Source organism: Sebastes umbrosus, chromosome 16 (genome assembly GCF_015220745.1).
Source record: "Sebastes umbrosus isolate fSebUmb1 chromosome 16, fSebUmb1.pri, whole genome shotgun sequence".
NCBI classification, from domain to species: Eukaryota; Metazoa; Chordata; class Actinopteri; order Perciformes; family Sebastidae; genus Sebastes; species Sebastes umbrosus.
The window spans coordinates 25,436,573-25,442,949 of NC_051284.1; the positions used below are offsets into that span (position 1 = coordinate 25,436,573).

The 6,377-nt window shown below is 39.8% G+C and overlaps 1 long non-coding RNA gene across 1 annotated transcript; it reads right to left on the bottom strand.

The window, feature by feature from the left end:
- Positions 1-2,548: 2,548 nt before the first annotated feature.
- Positions 2,549-2,820, bottom strand: LOC119474403. Its single transcript, XR_005203569.1, has 2 exons — positions 2,767-2,820; positions 2,549-2,664 (listed from the first exon to the last, which is right to left on the bottom strand). It is a non-coding gene; the product is annotated as an uncharacterized LOC119474403 (long non-coding RNA).
- Positions 2,821-6,377: the final 3,557 nt, after the last annotated feature.

Below are 6,377 nucleotides of genomic sequence, written 5' to 3' on the forward strand. Positions count from 1 at the left end.
TCTGAATACTGCTTGTCATAACTTTCTGAACATCACTGAATCGCTCGCTGACTGACACCTGAACATTAATATCAGAGGACATCAGTCTGTGAAACACCGGCCGGTTTGAAACATGTACCGACTTATTAAACTGGGAGACGTCGGCGGCGTCCTTCAGGGGACAAACACGACTGGAAAGATTTAAAGAGGACGGCGTGATGTATTCTCGTGTTCGCGCGGGGCTCAATCCATACTTGATGGGTGGAAAGTAATGAACATGTCAAAAGACAGAATGAGTTCATTTTAATATTCATCAGCTGACCACAGCAGAGATCAGAAACATGAAACACGAGCGCCGCCTCTGATGAGTTCATTACTGAGGTGAGTTAAAGCTTGTGTTCGTCTTCTGAATTATAATCAGCAGGTCATAAAATCTGTCCTCCGTCCTGGTCAGGGACGACTGATTCCTGTTGTCCTTTTCATCTTCTGTGGTCTCCGACCTCCCTTCAGAGTCAGACCGTCTCAGTTTGTCGGCCGGTGGACATATTAACATAATATTATTAAACATGTAATCATATTTCATCCTGTGTAGTCTCACAGTGTCCTGCTCAGACTCATCAGGACTCCTGTGCAGCTGATACTTAACACTAAACAAAAAATTACTTCAGCACATATGAAAGTATCTCGCTGACAAAAAGGAGAGAAAAAAAACATTGACAAATAATAAAAACAAGCTGAAATTAGAATTAGAAACAAAAAGGCATTCAGGTATATTATAAACAACATAAAACAATAAACGTGAAAAGATTAAAGGGACAGTGTGTAGGATTTGGTGGCATCTAATGGTGTGGTTGCAGATTGCAACCACCTGAGTACCACTCCACTCACTCCTCCCTTTCCAAGACTGTGGTAACGTGAGCCGCCGAGTGCAAAACCACCTCGATTTTGTATTCTGCGGCTCACATTACCACAGTTTCACAAGCATATCAGAGAACTACGGTGTCCTTCAGGTAACGTGAATGTCTCTCTCTAGAGCCAGTGTTTGGTTTGTCTGCAGTTTATTTTGAGTTGATCACACATACAGTACACCTTCCTGCTGCTGTAAATACCACAGAGCACCATACGTGTATTCATCCCCAACTGAAAATAGTTCCCAACAAATGTACTCCTGTTTGAGTAACGTTTGACCAAATCTACGATGCCCAGGAAATTATTTACCCCTTTTTAAAAATCATACTACGCATTCATGACCTGAGTGTGAATGAGCGCTGGTGAGTTACACTGTGAGTTATTCTGCTCTTTGACAGATGACAGCAGCTTGTGTCGCTGTCAAGTGACCCAACATCAAGTGTCTCTGGTTCAGCGAAGGACTCTTTATGCATGAGCGCCTCAACGGTTAATTACATTGTGTGACCTCAGATCTGCTGACTATCTGCTAGATCATCACTGTAAAGCGACAGAAGAGGACACAAGCAGAAGTGTCTTCTGATGCACAAGTTATGGATTTTTAAACATCCTATAGAGTCACATGAAGCCCTCTATTACTCCTGAGCCTTCCCCTAAAAATACATGTTGACAAACAGCAGAGTCCTGCAATTAAAAGGCCTTTGAGACGCAGCGACTGCTGCTGACCAAGTTCAGTAATTGTTCCCCTGTCATATACAGTATAAACCTTGTAATTACCTCATGGTGATGGAGGCATCTTCTCTGTGCAAGGATGTCAGAGCTGAGCAGAAATAGTCCGTCCTCCTCCTCCTCCTCCTCCAACAGCTGCAGAGAAACACCAGAGTCACAATCCTGCTCTGCGCCTCGAGCCCTTTTCCTGACACTTTGTCTCAAACATAAACAGGAAGTAGTCGCTGCAGGGCAGAAACTGTGCCAGGAAGTGTGTTGTGGAGGGTTAGGGGAAGTGTCGAGGCCACCTTGATGAGGTTGGGATCAGAGGTTTTGGTTGTTCTACATGGTGGAGATGTTGTTTTACTCATCATCTAAAGAGACATGGATCGTTAGACAAATGGTCTCCGCACCGACCTGATTGATATTTGTTGCAGCAGCAGGTCATAGAGGAGGTTTGATACCTGGAAGGTTGCCAGTTTGGACGCACCGAAAGATCCTGGCAGTGAAGTCTTTGTGCCTTAAAGGTGCAGTGTGTACGATTTTGCGGCATCTAGCAGTGAGGTTACAGATTGCACCCAACTGAAACCTCTCCTGTGTGCAAAGCGAGTAGGAGAACTACGAGGGCCAACGCAAAAACCCAAATGGCCATATCTAGAGCCAGTGTTTGAAAATTTAAACTGTTCAAAATGTACCTTAAAGGGAGACCCATTGAAAATAGCATACAAATTATTTTCTTAGGTTTTTCTAGTTTCATATACAACCTAAAAATCGCAAGTTGTGTTAATGCGTTAGAGAAATGAGTGGTGTTAAAATTAATTTGCATTATTATTGCTTTAACTTTGACAGAACAAATTAATATTATATTCCATTTCTGCTAATAGATCCGCCTAAATTGTTATGTTCTAGTTCCCAAAACGTGGACTCAAAAGCAGCACACCACGAGAGTCTTTAAAGAGTGAACAAAAATATATTTATTTTAACAAAAACAAGGTTCCAGGTTGATCCAGGAGTAGAGTGCAGGAGTGAGCAGGCAGGTAGGTAGCAGCCACAGCTGGCAGATGAATAGACCTGAGCACAGAGCAAAACGAGGTAAGTCCAAACAATCCCAAAACCGAGAGCAACAGCAAAAACAAGAGCAAAAATACTAGGAAGCCTGATTTAGGTAAATACCACTGTGGGTGACGGAACGATCTGGCGATGAGTAGCAGGAAAACCGGGGTATATATACTGCAGGTGTGATGATTGGTAGATTGTTCTCAGCTGCTCCAGCCGAGCCCGCCCAGAGGAGGAGGAGGAGGAGGAGGAGGAAGGCCACACCCCTCAACACACTGACAAACTAGACAAACCAGGGGAAAACACACAAGAGACAAAAGGACAGGGAAACATAGGAAACAAAAGGAAACCCTAGACTACAGGCAGTGATAACATGACATAAATGTTACACACTGCTCCTTTAAATTAGTGTACCTAATACTTTTTAAGCTCTTTTACACATCACAACATCAGCGATGGTTGGAGGTTCTTTGTTGGGGGAGGTAGACTTTCTTGTCAATCTTTTTCTATAATGAAGTTGTGTGTTTTTTGGTGTATTTTCCTTGTAAAAGGTTTAAAAAGTTGATAAAGATCTCAGACTTCTGTGTTGAGTCGCTTTGATTCATGTTTCCAGCGGAGACGCTGTTCACCAGTCGCCCTCAGACACAGAGGTAAACATAATGCTACCGGCTAAAGGCCAAAACAACCTGTCACTACTGGTTAGAGGAAACGCTTTGATGCAACATCTGACTGTGCAGCCATAATACCACCACACGCACGCCGATTACACAAAGCGCTCTGGGCCATCGCCATCACCATCCTGTGATTATGTAACTGCAGTATTAAGTGAGAACACGACAAGGTATGCTTCTCCAGTCAGTGTAGGTTTCTCACTGGTGCTCATAAATTAAACATATCCATACTGTGACATTTTGTTTCTGCAGCAGTGCAGTATGTTTGTTTTGATTTTACCATAAGATGAGCTGCTTTAGACAGCCTAACACATTAACCCTGACCTACAGCAGAGACTTAACCTTCACAGTGTTGCTCCAGGCTCTGACTCGCCTCTTATCTGGCTGTTTGTAGTGAGCTGATGTTCTTCAAGAGCATCAGATATCAGCTTTATGGGTCGGACATGGAGCTTCTGTCAAAATACGACAGTGTCAGTCTCTAAATCAGCTCTGAATACTTGAGACAAACTCACCAGTGTTGGAAAGTAACTAAGTACTGTACTTAAGTACACTTTTGAGGTACTTTACCTTCCATTTTATACCACATAATACTTCTACTCCACTACATTTATCTGAGAGCTATAGTAACTAATTACTTTGCAGATTAATTCTTATTTTACTTACAAAATATATGATCAGCCTCTAAATTAAGTATACTTTTATAAACTATTAAGTAGGCCAATTTAGTCCCAAGAAGTAATGAAGTAGTGAACTTACAAATATACTACTTGTATATTGTAATATACTTACAAAATATAAGATACAATGAGTTTATAAAATATAATATATTAGTAAAGAAGATTAAATCACTGGATTGTGACGCCTTTTAATCTCATTTAAATAACTTTTAGAGCCCCAAATTATCTAAAATTTCACAACAAAAGTAAAGAGTACAAAAAAATTAAAATATATTTGTGTATCAGAGTTTAGTTTTTTCTTCTTTCCTATCCCATTAATCATCTCACAACACCTTACTATACATTAAAGTAAGTACATATTGTGAATGCAGGACTTTTACTTGTAATTAAGTATTTTTACAATGTTATATTGACACTTTTACTTCAGTAAAGGATCTGAGTACTTCTCCCATCACTGGAGCTCACAGCAGGCAGACACACTACGGATGCACCAGAGTATTCATTTACAGCATAAAGTTATTACTCGTCACATTTTAGGCTCCCTTTCCATTTCCTTTCGTCCGTTTCCTGTGAAGAGATTTAATATGTGCAAAACTGGAACGCAAATGTCCCAAACTCACGGCCAGATTTCACTCTTTCTGCTGACCTGTGATAATGTTCACGCTGCTGGGTGTGTTTCATGTGTTACTTTAGGGACTTTTCAGATGAGCCAAGAGGACCAGATGTGTGTTTCGCATCAGGTGACGCACTCCAAAACAAACGGTCTCATCCATGGAAACGGCCGAGTTCAGTTTAAAGTTATGAGATTTGAGTAAACATCGACCTTCTCCTGACCAGAGGATTACTGTCTTTACACCGACGCAAACCACAAAGCACATAAACCCTTAACAAAGAATAAGTTTATTCAAGTGCGCTATTAGTATAGTATACAACTTTTAAACTTAAAATAAGAGAGTATGCTTTCAGATTACTTTTTGTGTACTAATCAGAGTTAAACTTAACATAATTATACTTAAGTATACTTGGCAAAAGCATACAGAAAAGTATAAGTATATTTGGCTAAGTACTATAAATTCACCTAAAGAAAATTGCAAGTATACTTGCAGTAAAAGACTATTAATCTAGTATTTTTACTGAGGATATACTTTAAAGTGTACCTTCATAAGCTAAAAAGAGTAACTGGTAAACTAACATACCTACTGTATGAGTTCACTTGTAGTATAGCTCATATTGTAATTTATAAAAGTATACTTTTATAAACTAAAAAGTGGACCAATTTAGTCCCAAGAAGTATGGAAATAGTACACTTACAAATATAATACTACTACATTGATATTAGTATACTTATTACATAAAGTATACGTGGGAATATACTTGAATTATAAGTTAATTCATAAAATAAGCTTGAAGTACACTTTTTTTTTGTAAGGGAAGGAGAGCATCAACACCTCTGCACTTAGATTCACATTGACATTCATCCATTTTACATAAAGTTTTATAAACGTGATGTATCTCTGACGATGACGAATGTATTTATTAGGTTTTATTTATGAGCAGATCATGATTAAACAAGCTGTGAAGGCCCTTTTTTAATATCTTTTAGAGGGTAAGCAGAGGAAACCCTTTTAGTAGCAGCTGTTTCGTGGAGTTTCCTTCTTGCATGAGTCAAAAAATCTGTGAGTCAATTACATTTATTATTCTTCAAATGGACCTCAGTGTGTATTTTCTGCGTTGCCCTGCTGGGATCTCTCTCTGCTTCATCCTGAACTGGCCGCCACACTGCAAACCCAGCCAGTATGTTTTCCTGTGTTTATACTTCAGAGAGCGTGTGCTGCTATTTTAGTATCTCCTGCATACAGAGAATGAAAGACGTTTGCATCCAGGCGAAGGCAAGAAGGCCGGGCTTTCTCTCTGGCATGACTGAATATATACCTGCTGCAGACGGGAGGGGAGGCACAACAACAAACCTCTGTGTTCATTCTTTATTTCTGTTGGAGCCACCATGTAATTATCTGACCTGCGAGGAAGTGACACACAGATCATAGATGTAAATATACGGGTGAGCACAGAGGGAGCTGTTTGTAGAAGAAACAAAAATCATTTTGTTTGACTGTAATCATAGTGGAGAAACAATTAGTCACTAAACAGTCACAGTGTCTGATGGATGTGGAATGGTACAATGGACACGTGAGGGCTGAACATAGAGAGGTATTATAGTGGCAGTATGGCGCCAACGCTCCAGACTAGCAAATTAGTCATGAAAGTTTAAAAAAAGGTGAATTCAAAGGTTTATAATTTGTTGAGGGAAAAAATATATATATAGAAAATACAGTTTATTTTGCATCATCTTGAACGTGACTCAACTATTCTGCTAAGCATT